The 19,365-nt window shown below is 42.8% G+C and overlaps 1 protein-coding gene and 2 non-coding genes across 4 annotated transcripts in view; all 3 read left to right on the top strand.

The window, feature by feature from the left end:
- Rab8 (RAS oncogene family member Rab8) overlaps positions 1-19,365 on the top strand; it is an 83,799-nt gene that overhangs the window by 14,339 nt on the left and 50,095 nt on the right. The gene's annotated exons all lie outside the window — the stretch shown is intronic.
- On the top strand, positions 2,153-2,261 carry LOC136839089 (U6 spliceosomal RNA). The gene has a single exon (XR_010853206.1). It is a non-coding gene; the product is annotated as a U6 spliceosomal RNA (small nuclear RNA).
- LOC136839093 (5S ribosomal RNA) lies at positions 3,741-3,859 on the top strand. The gene has a single exon (XR_010853209.1). It is a non-coding gene; the product is annotated as a 5S ribosomal RNA (ribosomal RNA).

The following is a 19,365-nucleotide window of genomic DNA, read 5'->3' as shown; positions in this document are numbered from 1 at the left end:
TTGCAAATTTGACTGATGCTGATGAAGAGCGGGTAGTATTATCAGCTGTTCAGAAACTTATTAAGGTTTGTGCTGGCAAATCTCCTGATTCCTCTGAGGAACCAGTAGTTCAAGATTTGAGGTCCCTTAGGATTGCTGGGCTGGAACCTAAGCCATATCCCCTTCTGTCTCCAAAACGTGCTAAGTTGGCAATGAACAGATTTGACTTAGTGGTTAAATTGCTCCATCAGAAAGTTTCTTCTAAAACTTTTTCCCCTTTTCTTCCCCTCTTTATGAGAAAGAGGAGAGCGATGTCTTATGACACCAGGCAGTTACCCTTTATTGGAAGTGGCTATAGCAGCAATATGCTGCTTAGATGGACCAGTTTCAGGCTCCCATGGGGAGTCCATGCATGCCTTTACTAAGGAGGTTGTCAAGCGTAGGGAACAATTATGGTTTTGTTCATGAGACTTACCTGCCAGATATATATATAGCTGTATTCTCCGAAGGTCCGACAGAATTTCAAATTTCGCGGCACACGCAGTGGCCGGTCAGGTGGTTAGTACCCATTCCGCCGCTGGGAGGCGGGTATCAGGAACCATTCCCATTTTCTATTCAGATTTTCTCTGTCGCCGGACTGTCAACACCTGTTGTCAGTTCCTCCGCCATTTGGATTTCGAAATTTGTTGTCACTTAAGTATTTTGGTTGTTTTTGGTATTCGACTGGATCTGTGACTTGCATACGCTCTTTGTGGACCGTTTTTGATTTTGCTTTTGACTTTTCTTATAATTAAGATGTCTTACCTCTAGCTATCGAGTCTGTAGCTTGTGAATGTAAGGTGAGGCTATCAAGACTTTGATAGTTCCTCACTCTTTATGTATGATATGTAAGGGTGTTCAATGCTCTATGATAATCGGTAATGAATGTGTGGGATTGTCTGAGGGTGAGTGGAAGAAATATGAAGCATATATGCTTAAATTGGAGCGTGATAGGCTGAGGAAATCTTCCTCCTAGAGTGCATCCTTAGATGGACAGTCAGGGTTTTCTCCTACTAGTAACCCTGTAGTAAATTTTAGTACTAACCCTGTAGTTTGTTGCTGCAGAAGGTAATTCCCTGGCTCTCTCGTGTGGAGTCAATGCGTGCTCTTGAAACTAAAGTGAATGCAATTCAAACGCATAGTGTTAGTGCTAGTGCCCCTAGTGCTGTGGAGGGGGCGTCAGATCGGCCCTATAATGCCTCTAGGCCTGGACCTCTGTCGAACTCCCAGGACCAGGGAGGGGGCATGTCGAAAGCCGCATGAGGGTTACGGGGCTTCCCACCGATCTGGCGTCCCTTCGCAGGTCCTGATGACGCTACCCAGGCTGCCAGGGGATCGTGCTCAGGCACGCATCCTGAAGGATTGCTTCGTCCTCCGACACGTCCTCCCCGCCTCAGGGTTGGAGCTCTCGGTTGGACTCTCGCCCTCTTAAGAGAAGCTTAGAGGAGAGGACGCTTCACGTCCTCTTCCTCTAGACGTTGTACTCTTCCCCGAAAGTTCCGTGGATATTCCTCTGCAGAAGAGACTAAAGTGTTTTTCGAATGATCACGCTACTCGACCCCCCTGTCGCGCTAAGGCAAGGGCTAGAGCTTCTTCCCCTGTGGAAGGAAGTATACGTCTCTCGCCCCTTTCCTTCTCTCAGGTTCAGCCCTTCTCCCGAGAGAGTGGCTTCTCCAACGCGTAAGATTTTGTTGGGTTTGCAACAACAGCTGGATGCTCTCATGAACCTTTCAAGATTCGAATCTGCCCGTTAAGAGGTACAGACTTTCACCTTCGTCTCCCGCTCGAACGATACAGAGCGTCTGTCGTCTAGAGAGAGTGTTTAGTGGCTTCCTATTCGTCTTCCCGAGTTGAGGTGTTGGCCTTTTCTCTTGTCTCGCGCCAGGAGCGCGTCTTGCTCTTCGTGCGCTTCTCACGCTTCACGCGCCTCACCTTGACACTCGCGCGCCTAGCCATGACGCCGCGCGCCACGCTGTGACTCTCTGCTAGTACTTGCCACGGAGCCTCTCGCGCGTCACGCCATGACGCCCGCTCGCCGCGTATAGCTTCAAGTCTTGTGTTGACACCGCTCCAGTTGTTTATCATGTCGCACAACTATCCGCTTCAACATCTGATGTCCTTCTTAATTTAGCCAGTACTTGCTTCGGCAGTACATATACTAAATTGGAACGATACAGAGAAGATTAGCATGGCTCTTGCGCTGAAGGATGACACGCTATTCGGAAGAAGCGTTCCACATTTTTTATGTTTACTATACGCACTCTAGTTGACGACTTCTTCTGTTCGCGGGAGTTCCCGCTCACGAACGAACGCGAATCGAACTACTTTCACCACTCACTCAAGACCCGCCAGCTGCGGAAGAACATCCTCTTTCATCACAGCCTTTGTATGAAGAGAAACTTCTTTCGTCTTCTTCTTCCTCTGATTATCAGACTCTGGCTTTTTCTTAAGGATCTGTTTCCTGAGACTTTTCAACCTTCGGCTCCTCTCTCTCCACCTTCGCAGTTGTCTTTGTCTTAAGGGGCGTTTGACAAAAAAATCGGAAATCAAATTTTCTGGGATATTTTATTTATGGCATCATACATATCCTGACTATCTTCTCAGAAAGTTTTATTTAAAAGTTTGCCACAGTTAGGAGTTATAAACAAAACAGTAACCTATCATAGTCAAATTACATTTTTCATATAATGTAATGATATTGTCAGTATATCGGTGGTAATTTCCTTTTAGCTATGAAATAATATCTAATGCGATCTATGGCAACCCTGTGGACATAGTGCGCATCAGCGAAAGACAGGAATGCCGCAGGGCAGTCAGTGGCAGTCAGTCAGTAGCAGCTCAGAGCTTGACTAAGTAAGACGCGTCACTGGCCAACCTCAGCCGTGTTTTGACACTCGCTTCATTTAGCGAAGTTATATTACTTTTTTGGCTTTTCATTATGTCATAAAAACATCAAACTGTGTAACGGCAAGCAAATAAATACACAGAGAAGCAAAAAATATCGTTTTTCTCAAAACTAAAGTTATCGACATTCAAACTGCATCGCCTTTCATAACGCTTGCACCGATCTCAATGATACAAAAAGTAAATGAAAGCTAAATGTTTGCCTAACAAAGGGGCTTCCATGGGAAGCAACACGAGACCCGCACCACGAGAGAGAGTTTTTTCCCGAGGAATGTCACTTCCAAGAGGTAGCAAGTGACTCCTTTCATCTCCAGACTCCCTTTGCAACCAGGCTTCATTTTGCACAAGCCTGGAAAGAGTGAGGGGCAGACGTTTGGTCCCTCCTACTGTTAGAGAGAGGTTACTTGATTCCCTTCCTGTCTCCTCCTCTTTTGTTTTTTGTTTCCCAACTGCCTTCCTGTCAAACAGAAAATTGTTTGACCTGCTCGAACAGATGTTCGAGCGGAGAGCAGTGGAACAGGTCTTGGACTCGGTGTTCCCCGGGATTTTACTACAGATTGTTTCTAGTCCCAAAACTTTCAGTAGGCTGGAGACCCGTCTTGGGCGTCAACAGGTCGAACAACTTGGTCGGAAGGAAAAGTTCAAGATGGAGACCTCGCAGTCAATACTAGGAGCCCTTCATCCCGGGGATTGGATGGTATCTTTGGATCTCCAAGATACTTATCTTCACGCCCCAATTCATCCACGTTCGGTGAAGTATCTCAGGTTGTCTTGGGGGACTAGACGTACCAGTTCAGGGCTCTCTGCTTTGGACTCTGCACAACGGCCATACCACGTTGAAAACACCGCTTCTCGTCCGATCAGCGAAGTTAAGCAACGTTGGGTCTGGTCAGTACTTGGATGGTTGACCGCCTGGGAACACCAGATGCTGTTGGCGTCACATTTTTGCTCCGAGGGTGTTTACGTCTCATGAAAAACGTTGCGATGCAGTTGCATCTGTCGCACGTCAGGATCTCACTCTACTTGGACGACTGGTTGATTCGAAAGGCGCCGGCCGGGGTATCTGGAGGACCTTCAGTTGACTCTGCAACTCGTGAAGTCCCTGGGACTTCTGGTCTGTGGAGAAGTCGCAGCTGATCCCCTCACTGTCCATTGTGTCTGGGAATTCAGATCTTTTCAGCGGCTTTTATAGCGTCTCCGTCGCAAGAACGGCAACTTCTATGTACGGAAAAGTCTGGCCTTCTTGGAAAAGGAAACATGCTAGGTGAAGGAAGGAATGAGTCTGCTGGGGACCATTTCCTCGCTGGAGAAGTTTGTTTTCTGGGAGTCTGCATCTCAGGCCTCTTCAGTTCTTTTTGTTGGAGAACTGGCAAAGCAAGGAAGACTTGAAAGAGGAATTGAGAATTCTTCTTTATATAAAGAGGATCTGGGGTGGTGGCTCGATCCAACGAAATTGCAGAAAGGGATCTCCCTCAAGCTTCTGAACCCCAACCTAGTGTTGTTTTTCCGACGGGTCGTCAACAGGTTGGGGGGCAACACTAGAGGGAGAGGAAGTGTTAGGAACCTGGAGAGAGGAACAGGTGTCCTGGCACATCGACTTCAAAGATTTGGCGGCTATCTTTTGGCTCGCCAATTCTTCGAGGTCAAGTTTGCAATCGTGTAGTTCTAGCAAACTCGGACAATACTACTTGTTCCTGTTCAGCCTTGCAAGAGAGATTATTCTTTGAACCTATGCTCGCAACATTTCGATTCTCACAAGTTTTGTTGCAGGGGTCGAAAATGTTCGAGCAGACCTGCTCTGTTAGGCGCCATCAACTCCTGCCGAAGGAATGGACCCTTCATCAGGAGGTTTGCCAAGATTTTTGGAAATTTTGGGGTCGCCATCTTGCGGGATATTTTCACGACCTCAAGAACAGCGAGGCTCCCTCTATAAAGCTCATCTGTACTGACCCTGGGGCAGTTGCGATAGTTGCTCTTCCCTGGGATTGGGCGGGAATAGATGTTTACGCCTTTTCCCGTTCTAAATTCTGGGAGAAGTCATACGCAAGTTCGCGGCCTCACAAGGGACGAGGATGACTCTCATCCCCACGTTTTGGCCTTGAACCACTGGTTCTCGGAGTTTCTCTTCTGGTTGGTAGACGTTCGAGGACCCTTCCTATGAGAGCAGACCTGCTCATACAAACCCACTTCACGAGATATCTTTGAATCTCCCCCCGCTCTGAACCTGACTGCTTTCAGACTATTGAAACTTGGTCAGAGCGAGGGGGTTTTCTGGCCAGGTGGCACGGGCCATCGCTAGAGCCAGAAGTTCTTCATCTAAAGGATATATCTAGCGAAGTGAGCAACCTTCAAAGGTTGGTGTAGAAAGAAGGGCTTTTCCTCTTCCTCTATCACTGTGAGCCAGGTTGCGGATTTTCTCCTTTACTTAAGAGGAAAACTCGATATAGCAGTTCCGACTATCAAGTGTTATCGGAGCATGCTTTCGATTGTATTCAGACACAGAGGATTAGCTTTGTCTGACAATAAGGACCTCCACGATCTTATTTAGCTCTTTCAAGACGTCCAAGGTTCCTCAGCTAATTCCCCTGCTTGGAACTTGGACGTAATGCTCAAGTTTTTGATGTTTAGTCCTTTTGAGCCTCTCCACTCTGCATCTCTTAAGGATGTTACTCGAAAACGGCATTCCTCGCAAGGCGAAGAGAGTGAGCCGAAGTTCGAGGCCGTCATGTGGGCTTCAAGGAACACAATGCTGTCTATTCTTTAAGCCCTAAGTTCTTGGCTAAGAATGATAGGTCTTCTAACCCTTGGCCTAGACACTTTGAAATTAAAGGTTTAGCAGACCTTATTGGACAGGAACCTGAGGAGTTCTATGTCCAGTTAGAGCTCTCAAGTACTACCTTAAAAGAACACAGGACACTCGTGGTCCCTTGGATGTTTTATGGTGTTCTGTGAGGCAACCAGTTAAACCTATGTCGAAGAATGCACTGGCATTCTTCATTAGGGACGTCATTGGGGACGCACACTCTAGTTGTGACGACTCAACTTCAAGTTGTTGAGAGTTAACGCTCACGAGGTGAGGGCAGTTGCTACCTCCATGGCGTTCAAGAAAAATATGGTACTCAGTGACATTTTTAGTGCCACATTTTGGCGAAGTCAATTCGGTGTTTGCCTCACACTCTTGGCAAGATGTTTAGGTAGCATCACGAAAATTGCTTTTCGCTGGGACCATACATTGCTGCTTCAGCAACCTTGGGGACAGGGGTAACTCTGATCCTATCCCTTTTTTTAATTGTGTTTTTGTGGTTGTTGGGTCGACTACTGGAGGCAGTCTTCCCAATCCTTTGCAAACTAACGCTTTAGGTGTTGGTTAGGTGGTTAGTAATGCTCTTTTGTCCTCTTTGTATGGTCTATGATCTAGTCACATTGTGGTCACGCCCCGTTGACAGATCATCTAGAAGTCGCCAGCTATATAGGTCACTACCTCGCTGGGGTCTCTAGTAAAGCAGAAGCAGACTAGAGTGACAGTAACCACTCAGTCAGCTACGCTATCAGATAAGGAACCAAAATAATTTTACCAATACTTGGTTTTTCCTAATTCTTGGCTGTCTCTACCCCCTCCAAAGGTGGTATTCAGCTATATATATATCTGGCAGGTAAGTCTCATGAACAAAATGATATTTTAATGATAAAATAAAGTTTGTTCATACTTACCTGGCAGATATATATATTCATATTGCCCTCCCTCCTCCCCTCAGGAGACAGTGGCGTTAGAAAATCTGAATAGAAAATGGGAATGGTTCCTGATACCCGCCTCCCAGCGGCGGGAATGGGTACTAACCACCTGACCGGCCACTGCGTGTGCCGCGAGATTTGAAATTCTGTCGGACCTTCGGAGAATACAGCTATATATATATCTGCCAGGTAAGTATGAACAAACTTTATTTTATCATTAAAATATCATATTTTTGGCTTCCTCTGTGTCTTCGACAAAGAAGGTTAACATTATCGCACATCACCCCTTACATTCTTTACTGGATGGCTCAGTATTAGGTATGATAGTGCGATAGGTTGAGAAGTGGAAACCAGATCTTTGTTGCATTGCTCTCAAACATTTAAGCATTCATAACCAAGGCAGCAGCCGCTTCTGCAGTTAACACAAGTTGTAAGGTTCCCTCCCAGGCAAATGGGCAAGTCACTGGGACCCTTGAGCCAGCCCTTTTGGGCTTTCAGGAATTCAATAAGCGTCTTAGAAATCAAGCTCCTGATAATATGCATCAAGGCCCCCAGTCCCTGATAGGAGGGAGGTTGAGCCCCTCTTATTCAGTTTGGCAGGATCTGGAGGCAGATCTCTGTGAGGTAGTGGTACTGTAGGAGGGATACAGCAGCATCTCCTTTCTTTCCCAGCCTCCTGTAGGCAGTTCTCCTCTGGATTTTCCCTCTTATCTTCACAACGAGAAGTCCCAGATCTTGGAAGAGGAAGTAGACTCTCATGGGTTAAAAGGAGCTGTGGAAATAGTCTTGGATTGAATGGTTCAGTGGACGTGATAGATGCTTACTTCCATGTACCAGTTCACCCAAATTCAAGGAAATATTTGCAGTTTGTTTTCAGGAGGCAAGGTGTACCGGTTTTGATCGATGTACTGTCGTCTGAGCTCAGCTCAGCTCAAGTTTTTACAAGAATCCTATCGCAGTCAGGCAAATGGGCTCACATGTCAGGCATTCGGATGCTTCTCTACTGGGATGATTGGCTGATTCTAGCGTCCAGTTTAGAGGGAAGCCTGAGGGCAAGAGATACTTTTAAAGTTGACTGGTATGTTGGGAATGCTGATAAATGTTTCAAATTCCAATGTACTTCTGGACACCAAGAATTCCTTGGTTTCTTCAAAGGAGAAATGCATAGACAACTTTCTTTTAATACTAGAAGAATTTCTGTCCTTCGCAACCTTGCCGGCCAAGAAATGGTTGTCCCTGTTAGGGCATATGACATCGCTAGAGAAGTTGGTTCTGGGTACCAGGCTGATAATGAGGCCAATTTTTTCTTTCTCAAGAGGCACTGGAACTGAGAAGTTTAGCCTGAATTCATTCAGTTCAGGTCTCAAGGTAGTTTGAGGACCCTCTAAGATGGTGGAACCATTGACCTTGACTTTTGATAGGAAGTCTCTCTAGTTTAAGAGCCCAGACCTCACATTATATTCTGATGCTTCTTCAGAAAGTTGAGGAGCTTTTGCAGCAGACAGGCATTTAGCTGGGGTTTGGTCCACAGAAGAACAAGAAGTCCATAGCAGTACAACAGCACTGGCATAGCTGAGCAATCAGCGAGGCACAAGTCAGAAACTTGTTCTGTCTTTCAGGTCGCATTCTCACTTGGCCAGAGGAAAGGAAGATCCTTCTGTTACCTTAGTTTGTGCCAGGAAAAATGAACATTGTGGAAGACCAACTGAGCAGGAAGGACCAGAGCCTGTCTTCCATATGGACCTTGCACCCGGGACTTGAGGAAGCTATGGGGTACTCCTCTAATGAGCCTGTTTGCCATCAGGTCCAACAATTGCCTGCGAGTGTACTGCTCTCTAGTTCAGGATCCTCAGGCATGGGCAGTCGACGCAAGCTTTTAGACTGGTCTTATCTAGATTCCTATGCTTTTCTTCCCTTTGCTTCCCAGCCCGAGAAGAACCCTAAAAGAGTTCAGAGGTCTGGTTAAACAAATCATTTATAACTAACTAACTAACTTCCCTTTGCTATGATACAAAGAGTACTAGCAAATTCTGTATAGCTGTGAATTCATGCACAACATTAGTGACACCTTGGTGGCCACCCAGAGGATGGTTCACATACCCCCTGCCTCTGGTAGTAGATAGCCCAAGGCTTTTTCCACCAAGGAAAGGTCTCTTCAAACAGCCAGGAGGTATGAGGTTTCACCAAAACCTCCCTGTACTTCAGGTGACTGCTTGGAGAGACACTACCATCTCTTACCAGCAAGAGGTTTTTCAAAGGAATCTAGAAAGTGTATCCTTAACTCTAGAAGGGAGTTAACTAACGCACTTTTATCAAACTCCAGAAGGGAGTCAGCTAATGCACTTTATCAAAGACTGTGCATTATATAGGACTTGGTGCTCTGCTAGGAGGCTTTTCTGAACCCTTACCCCTGTGAATAATCATTTAATTCATACTTTACGTATGCTACAACAGACATTTTTCAGTCCCATCCATTTAAAGGGTATCGATCCATGTTAGCTGCTGTATTGAGGCATACTGGCGTAGATATTTCGTCTAACATGGATATTAAGGAGGCCATCCGCTCCTTCCAAATTGATATTCTTAAGTCTCAAAATTAACCCTTGGGCTGGAATTTGGATGTGGTGCTTAAGTATTTATGCATGCCCCCATTTGAGCCCTTTAGCACAACCTCCTTTAAGGATTTGACGGTAAAGATTCTGTTTTTGTTAGCCTTGGCTTTACTACCCAAGGAGCAGTCCTTTGTTTTCTACCACTTTTCAGGGACAATAATGATTTAGGTCTCATCCTCTGCCTTGCTCTTTCATGATCCCCAATGTCCTCTTTGATACCAGATGGGGAAGAAACTTCCCTATGTCCAGTCAGAGCTCTCGCTATATATTTGCAAAGGACCAGGGAAATCAGGCGAAATGTCAACAGCCTTTTTGAAGCCCTGGGAAAACCTGATCTTGTCAAAGAATGTTATGTTTTGTCTGTTCAAGGCTCTGGTTAGAGAAGCACATACAAATCTAGACTCAACTCTTTTACCACCAGCTTAAAATAAGATTCCAAGGTGTGTGAGCAGTACTTTCTCTGGAGAGAGTTGTCAATGCGGCGCAGTGGAGGCATAACTTTGTATTTGCCTCACACTATCTGTGAGATGTGGAAATCCAACATGAATTGTGCAGAGCTTTTTCACCCCTTATTACGGCTCTGCTGGCCTAGTCACAAGGCCTTGTGTCACACTTACATCGAAGTGTGATTGGTATCTTCCCCAGCAAGGAGCCTCCAGCATTGTTCAGAAGCTTTGATACCTAATGAATTAGTCCTTGCTTAGTGACAGTGCCAGCAGATTGATGCTAATCATTAGGTAAGTAGTCTTATTCCTGGTGGAATTTTGTGGTTTTGTTGGTGGTTATTAAATTTGTTCTTGCACCTTTCCCAACTCCTGTGCTCAATGCAGGAACCAGCTTTCATAATAAGAGGTAAGATTAATTTCAAAAATAGAAATTTTTATAATAGAATTTATATTTTAAATACTTACCCCTATTATGTATCACCCTCCCCACCTCCCCACTCATGTGGACAGAAAAAAAAACTGAATGGAAAACTATAGAAGTGCAAACCACCTAAAAGGGATGGGTGGATAGACAGTTCAAACTATTGTAAACGATCCTATTAATTTTTTACTTTTCACAAACTATTGTCCTCCCACCTGACATGGGAAATACAGCTATCGTTATAGAGAGGTAAGCATTTAAAAAATAAATTTTATAAAAATTTCTATGGCCCTTGGATTTAAAGTTACTGTGAAAAAAAAATTATAATTGTTCCTACTCAAATACAAGCCAGCATTCATCACATAGGGATTTAGCGTTTATTGCAATCTGGAAACGGCCACTCAAACTTACTGACAAGGTATGGTAGGGGGAACCCCATCCACCTGTTGGTCTGCACTCCACTTTGCCACCATCGAGTTCAGATGTCTCTGAGATTCTCTGCCCAACTTTGCCATTCAAACTTTATGATGAATAAACTGAGTGTTCCTTTTCCTTTTTTGATTTTTCACCAGTGTTGAAAAACCCCCCCAAAAATTTTTAATGTGGCAACAGATGAAGAAAACTGTAGAAAACTTGAGCTTAGAAACTGAAAGAAATTATAGAAAACGAACTTATGGAAAAATTATTTAGGTATGGTTGTGAAATTGTTTTCCTTAAAAGAATATTTCATATAAGTAACTTAAGTAATTACATAGCTAACGTTTCTACTTGTGCAGCAGCCGTTTTAAAAATTTGCGGTAGCAGTTCCATTGTTTTGTGTAGGTGACAAGCCCTGCCCATTAACAAAGAACACTAGGAACAACCTGGCCAATAAGCTCACTTTGTTTCTGCCGACTCTGATGTACACATCGTTGCTTCTTGCAGCAGCTTTTTTCTTGCTTTTAAGTTGTCTTTGCTGGACTTCAGTGAAGTATTATTACTTGATTTTGGTAGCTTTCAGAGCTTTTTTCAGCTCATTTTTCTGGATCAGGTTCCTAGTTTTATAAAGTCATGTCAGATTCTAGCTCTTCTAGTTTTCGTTATTGAAATGAGGGGTACAAAGTTAGATTGACTAAATACTGTTACGATCCACATTCAGTTTCCACTAAATGTAGGGGGCAAGAATGCAACAGGGAGAAAACATGTACAATAATGAATGTGCTGATTGGGATGAGAAACAGTGGAAAGTGCTTAGATCTCACTTGTATAAATTAGAAAGGGATATGAAGAGGAAAGCGGCTTCTCAAGCCGAGAAATGATCAGCTAGCCTAGAAACCACTCCAAAACCTGGTTTAGAAGCTAGTCCTGCTATTCCTTCGACTCCTATTCCCGCTTTTTCTCCTAATGCTGGCCCTCCAATTATTCATCCATCTATTCCCATGCCTGGTTCCCTTGCTTCCAACCCTAATACCATTGCCAGTCTAGAATCTAGGTTTGATCAGAAGATTAATCTTGTAGTGAACACAGTGGCAGAATTAGGTGCTTCACTGAAATTAGGGATGGATAAAGTGTTCGCTGAAAAAGTGATGAGTGATAGTATTGTGTAAGTGGAGGAGGTGGCTAATCCTGCTGGTTCTCCTAGATGAAGGCCCCCGTCCTGCTCACCAGAACCTGGGAGAAGACATACTGGAAGCCCAAGGGTGGCTGGTGGGCTTTGCCCACAATTAGTCGCCTCCTCAGTCGAGCCTGTTGCACGATCCTAGGTATTGACAGACAGCTATTGGAAAGACATCTCATTGGATGTCCACCAGTTGTCTTCTAGTTCTGATGATTCCATTGTGGACAGGAGATGCTGCAAACAATTCCTAGATTCGTCATGTCCTCTGAAGCGCCATTCAGATGATGTTGGGTGCCGTTATGATCCGCTTTCTGTTAAGTGGTCTATGAGGGTCAGTCTTAGCCGACAGCCTTCATGCAGTTACGCTGTAGACCCTTCTGTACCTGCCCCAAGCTATCATCCTTTGCAGTCCACATAGGATAGTCCAGAGGTCTTCTCTCCCAAGCGTCCTCACATGGCCCCCAAGCGCCCAGAGAACTCTCTCAAGCACACTACATCAGCGTCCAAACGTGTCTCCCCCGAGTGCCTGGGGCCACCCTAACATCTGGCGCCAGTTCCCAAGCGTCCAGCGTCAACTCTTCAGTTCCCGTTACCAGCCTCTTAGCTCCAAGCGCCTGCTCCCAGATGTATTCTTCTCTTCAGTCTGCTCAGAGACCATGGTCTTTGTCGCCTTTGCCTTTGATTCAAGGCGAACCTTTGTTGGTTCCCATTAAGCAACAGTTGGCTGAGATTGTGAGCTTGCTGAAGAAAGTTCCTTCTGCTTCCAAGACTTATCTTGATGTTACCCTGTCCCTGGTTGTCTTAGCAGAGGAGGAAGGCAATCAAGAGCCTGCTGAGATCTTCTACAGTGTTTGTCGGCAAATTTTCCCACTTTTTTCACCCCAGTTGCCCCAGCCTCGCTTGCCGCACCTTTTTTGATGATATCTCATCCAGACAACAGAACTGGGCTTCCCAAGATGGTGCTTTCTTCGTCCTCCAAGAAAGGTCTTGAGATTGAAGATTGGCTTTCAGCTATAAGGGAGCAAGGGAAAGCTTCTCTTGCCCTTCCTCCCTCGCACCTAGTTCATAGGAGATATTTATCTTATATCACTGGAAAGCTCCTTCTTTGAAAGTTGCTACCTCCTCCCAAGGGGACTTTTCTGGCTTCATCTACTCTTCTCGGCGTTCTGCATTCTCATCGGTGAAGATAATGTTTTCGTCGGTGGAACTAGACCACCTTGTCAAAGGTTAGTTCAAGGTGTTCGAAGTTTTAGTTTCGTTGACTGGACAGTAGGGTCACTGGCCAAGAGGATAGAAGATTGTCATGAAGTATCGTCAGATATCTCCTCGGACTGGCTGGAAGTCCTGTCCTGTGCGGACAAGGCCATTAGGGATCTCTCTCTAGCGCTTGCCTCTCTTTTTTCTCTTGGTGTTTTTAAGAAGGGAGAACTCTGGCGCTCCTTTACCCTGTTGTTCTCGCCTCTGGACCAACACCACCTCTTCCCTCAGGACAAGGTTAGAGAAATTGCATCTGATTTGCAAAAGAAGTCAACGCAGGATTTTTTGTCACAATCCTCCAGGCATCCCAAGGATCTGACTTCCTTTGCCCCTAAGATGTCCTCTCCACTCCAGTAGCAGCCCTTTCGTGGAGGTAGCCCCAGATCACAGTCTGTGACTCGACCCTATGTCCGTTTCATGACCAGGTCCATCAAGAAGGGCCCCACCAAGTAAGTCCCCGTAAAGTGAGATCGAAGTCCTTCTTACACCAGTAGGAGCGAGACTTCTACAGTTTTGGGAGAAGTGGATGATCAGAGGAGCAGAGCCGTGGATCATCAAGGTTCTAAAGGAGGGCTACGCCATCCTGTTCCTGGTTTGCCCCCCATTAGTCACCTCTCCCATCACATTTGTCGGCTTACTCGAAAGGCTCAGAGAGACATTCAGCACTTCTGGAGGTGTCCTCCCTCATCCAAAAGGGGTTCATAGAGCAAGTCGAGAACTTCAACACAGAGGGCTTCTACAACTGTCTTTGTGGTTCTGAAAGCTTCGGGAGTCTGGAGACTAGTCGTAGATGTAATTGCCCTCAACCGCTTTGTCTAGAAGATGAAATTTAAGGGGAGTGCTGACTCCATAAGACCTCATTGTAAAGTAAGTGCTTTCTGTCACCTTATGATTAAAGGGATTTAGTTCAAATTTTTACCACTTATTCATCAACTAATAATGAAAATTCTCAAAGAGGGAAATTTAGAAATTGAACTTAAAAGTTATTTTTTTTTTTTCATTTGAAAAAAAAAATGTTGAAACTTTTCAAAAATAATATGAAAAAAAAAATGCTTCACTCAAAAATGAATTTCCTGAGTGCAAAATCAAGATATATAGTTATACTACAGTACACTCTGTAAAAGTTTCATCGAATCTGGCTCATTCGGTTTGGAGATATAAGCATTTATTTTTGAAAAAGCTAAGTTAGAAAATGTCAAAAGAAAAAACTGTATGCTTGTTTTGTAATGACTACTATATATACTATGACAGTTAGAAGGCTGACTTTTTATATTATATATATATATATATATATATATATATATATATATATATATATATATATATATATGTAAATATATATATATATATATATATATATATATATATATATATATATATATATATATATATATGTATATATATATATATATATATATATATATATATATATATATATATATATATATATATATATATATATATATATGTATATATATATATATATATATATATATATATATATATATATATATATATATATATATATATATATATATATATATATATATATATATATATATATATATATATATATATATATATATATATATATATATATATATATATATATATATATATATATATATATATATATATATATATATATATATATATATATGTATATATATATGTATATGTATATATATATATATATATGTATATATATATATGTATATGTATATATATGTATATATATATATATATATATATATATATATATATATATATATATATATATATATATATATATATATATATATATATATATATATATATATATATATATATATATATATATATATATATATATATATATATATATATATATAAATATATAAAGTATACAACACACAGTTGTTGAAATTTTTCCCATCAAATGGTGGTACTTCTTGCTTACGGCAATGGAATCGTGTGAATGCGCTACAAAGTAAGAAAATCCAAAAAGGAAATGCATCACAAAGCACCAGGATAATCCTTGGACCAGAACCACACTCACAAATCGAGATGGTTTATTGGTAAAGCCGACGCTATGTTAGGAACTGTTACCTACACTTATATAATTTTATATTTCAAAAATATATGAAGAAATACAAAATACTATATGTATACTAGTTGACATGGTACATCAGTAATACAACTATGACAAGTTCAAAATATCGAGATACATAGGTGTATATTTACTCTGATTTGATATTTCTTTTAGAGAATGAATCAGCTCTTATTGTAGAAAAAGGGTAGTTTTATTAGGACACCAAAGTAAATTTCCCACTTTCTGCTATCCAGAATTGGCAAGTCATACAGACATTGTGCGACAATTTTTTGCTCAATGTCGCTCACAGGGTGATATTGAGATACATAGATACATATTTACTCTGATCTGATATTTTTTGAGAGAAAGAGCCAGTTTTTATCGTAGATAATGTGTATTTTAGTAGGAAAGTAAAGTATATTTGTAAAGTATATTTCTAACTTCTGCCTAAAAAGTCATACAGGAATTTTGTGACAATTTTTTACTCAATGCCACTCACAGTCCAGTAAATGCGGTGAAGAAATATAGTGTGTCCTCGATTTATGGTGGGAGATCCGTTCCAGAGCCGCCTGTAAGTTGATATCCGCCGTAAGTCAATTTTTTGCCATTAATGGCGTTTACGGCGGCGTAACTTGAGTTTTGGCGCCGTAACTTGATGTTGCATCAAGTTACAGTGCCGTTAACTTGATGCCTATTCTTGCTGTCAACGGTGCTTATGGCGCCATAATTTGATGCAACATCAAGTTATGGCGCTGAAAAAGTAAAGGATGCACTTTATGCAAAAAACCCACCTAAAAATTTTTTTTTAGCAATAATATTTCAGGATATGTTTATTTAGACATATACCAGTCCAAAACTGTTAAAAACAAAAAGTCGATAATTCCTTGAAATTTGGCGGTCGGCACAACCTTCAAGATAGAGACGAACCATTCAGTTTTCTCATCCATTCACCAGGGTGACTGGATGATAACCTTGGATATGCAGGATACTTCCACATCCCAATCCATCCAGACTCCAGGAAGTAACTAAGGTTCATCTTTCAGGACAAAGTTTATCATTTTGAGGCCCTTTGCTTCAGCCTTTCGGATAAATATCAATCTGTATCTGGACAACCGGCTGCTTTGATCCCCGTCAAAAGAAAAGTGTATGAAGGGCTTGCACAAGATTCCTCTCCTCACCCAAGAACTGGGTCTTCTTGTCAATCCCCAGAAGTCCCAGTAGACCCTGTCGCAAGAGATTCTATTTTTCGGGATGACTCTCAACTCTGACTTTTTGGGCTTCTCCATCTGCCAAAAGAGTTTCCAGCTTCCTTCAGATGGTCCACGGTTTTCTAGCCCTCCCATCCTGCTCGGCTCAGCAGTGGATGAGACTTCTAGGCACTCTAGCATCCATTGAGACATTTGTCAAACTAGGCAGATTGCATATTAGAGGTCTTCAATTATTTCTAAAAGTCAGTTGTGACAGGAAAACACAACCGGACTCCCATGTGTTTCTGATCACCCTGGAGATCAAATTGGACCTGCAATGGTGGCTGTCTGAAGAAAGATTTTCAGAAGGGAAGTCCCTTCAACCTCTGGGCCCTGACCTAGACTTGTTTTCAGGTGCCTCGGACATAGGCTGGGGAGCCCTTCTGGGGAATCAGGAGGTATCCAGTACGTGGACCCCAGCCCAACAAAGTCTACATATATGTGTCAGAGAACTGAAGGTGGTTCATGTAGGTCTTCAGTATTTCTCGAACATGGACCACAACAAGACAGTAGTAGTGCATGCTGACAATACCACGCCCTTAGCCTATATCCAGAAACAAGGTGGCACTCATTCCCTCTCTCTCTACCAGGCAGCAGAGATCTTTCCTTATGGGTGGATCAAAATTGAGCGACTCTAGTCGCCCAGTTTATCCAAGGGAAATGAATGTTTTGGCGGATGGGCTGAGCTGTTGGAAGAGGGTCCTTCCCACCGAATGGACCCTGGATCCCCTGGTCTGTATGGATCTTTGGAAACTATGGGGCAGACTGACATTAGACCTGTTTGCCACCTCCAGGAACCATCACCTTTCTCTCTTTTGCTCTCCAGCACCAGATCATCTTGCATGGACAACAGATGCCATGTTGCAAGACTGGTCTAACCTGGATCTTTATGCCTTTCCACCATTCAGCATGGTCAGGGAGTGATAAACAAATTTCAAACTCATCACAACGTAACTGACCCCTCATAGCCCTGCTTTGGACCTTGAAGGAATGGTTCCCGGACCTTCTATGGTTATGGGTGGATTTCCCAAGACTTCTTCCCCAAAAACCCCATTTACTCAACCAGCCCCACTTCAGGGACACCATCAAGGGTTGTCCGCTTTTGCTCTGACAGGCTTCAGACTGTCCGCAAGCTTGTCAGAGCGAAAGGTTTTCCAAGGGGAGATCCAGAGGCTACTGCACGATGCAGGCATAACTCTTCTAGCCTCATCTTCCTTGGATGGTACATCAGCCGTTATGTCTCTTCTTCTGAGACATTTATAACTCAGATTCCTGATTTCCTCCTATATCAGAGGATCTCTAGAAATTTGTCTTCTTCCACCGTTCAGGGGTATTGAGCTATGCGTAGCTCAGTTTTTAAACATAGCGGCCTGGATCTTTTGTCAAACTCGATCTTAAAGACCTCATCAAGACCTTTGATAAGTCCAAGCAGAAGGACGTAGAGTTGAAATGGCTAACAGGTCCTTCTTTTGAACCTCTTTGTTCCGCCACTCTGAGGAATCTCACTCGTAAGACACTATTCCTCGTTGCTTTAGCTACCGCTAAATGTATTAGTGAGATTCAAGCCATCGATAAAAGGGTAGGTTTTCCTGAGGAGACGCAGTTTGCTCCTTTACCCTAGATTTTGTAGCCAAGAACAAGGACCCGTCCAAGCCCGGGCCTCATTCATTTACCATTAAGAATTTAATGGGCATCCTTGGCTCCAAGGAAGAAAAGAGGGTACTTTGCCTTGTCAGAGCTCTGAGGTATTACCTGAGCAGGACTGAAAAGATAAGAGGTCCATCCAGTAACCTCTGCTGTTCAGTTAAGAACCCATCTTGTCCTCTAACTAATAATGCATTGTCATTCTTCTTGAGGGACCTAATTTCTGAGGCAAATCCACAGATTCAGGAGGACATTTTGCCTACTTTTAAAGTGAAAGCTCATGATGTCAGAGCTGTATCTACCTCTTTAGGTTTCAGGCACAATGTGTCTCTATCATCCATCCTCCAGTCGACCTACTGGAAGTGCAAGTCTGTTTTCACATCTCACTATTTAAAGGAGTTGGAAACAGTGTTTAACAGTTGCAGTACCTTGGGACCGTTATCAGTGGCTGGCATGGTATTGCAGGAGGATTCATAGGATGCACCCTTTTTCTCCTACTATCCTTTCACCTTGGTGTAGGGTTTCGAGTTTTTGGGGAGCCTGGGGGCACAGTGTACCTAAGTACCCACCAGTTGTAGTGGATGGGTTGTGGCATTTTCATATTAGATGACAGTGTTGTCTGGTTGTTTTTTATTTGGTACTGCACCCAAGGCAAGGGAACTTTTGTATGCTTTGCTAGCCGTCAAGCCTATCCTCCACTGCAAAGCTGCCACTAAAGTAGAGGTGACCCTCAGCTCAACTACCATGCCACTGCAGGTTAAGATGAGCACCAACCAGAGGCAGTATTCACCTGCAGTAGCTCTCTTACCAGGTAAGGAAACAACAAGCTTTGTATCAGTGCTGGCCAAATTTTCTATTTCAAAGTCATTACCATACTTCAATGTTTTGAAGTAGAAAATGTCCATGTATCCCACCTCCATTCAGTAATGTGGGATTCAGCTTAAGTTACTCATATGAAAATGATATTTTCTTAATAAAATTAAGTTTCATATATACTTACCAAATAATTACAGAATCAGAGCCTGCCCTCCTCCCCTCTCATGAGTGAGTTTATTGGCCAGGTTGTTCCTGGTGTTCCTCGTAGTGGGCGGGGCTTGTCACCTACACAAAACAATTGAATTGCTACCACAAATTTTTAAAAAGGCTGCCATGCGAGTAGAAATATTAGCTATGTAATTACTTGGTAAGTACATTTGAAACTTAATTTTATTATGAAAATATAATTTTTTCATCTTGAGCAATAGTAATTACTGTAGTCAATTAAACTAGTTTGAGTGAAATCAGAGATCATAAATGTCTACAGATTCAATTTTTGAAATGAACCTTACCTCTCCATCATATTGCTTTTACTTCCAGGCCAGTGGGAGTTCAGTAGATTGCATAAGAAAAACAAGAACACTCAGTTTTTATGAATAT

The sequence above is a fragment of the Macrobrachium rosenbergii genome, chromosome 5 (assembly GCF_040412425.1).
Source record: "Macrobrachium rosenbergii isolate ZJJX-2024 chromosome 5, ASM4041242v1, whole genome shotgun sequence".
In the NCBI taxonomy this organism is placed as follows: domain Eukaryota; kingdom Metazoa; phylum Arthropoda; class Malacostraca; order Decapoda; family Palaemonidae; genus Macrobrachium; species Macrobrachium rosenbergii.
Note: the sequence above shows the minus strand (reverse complement) of the source record. Positions and strands in the feature narration are given on the sequence as shown.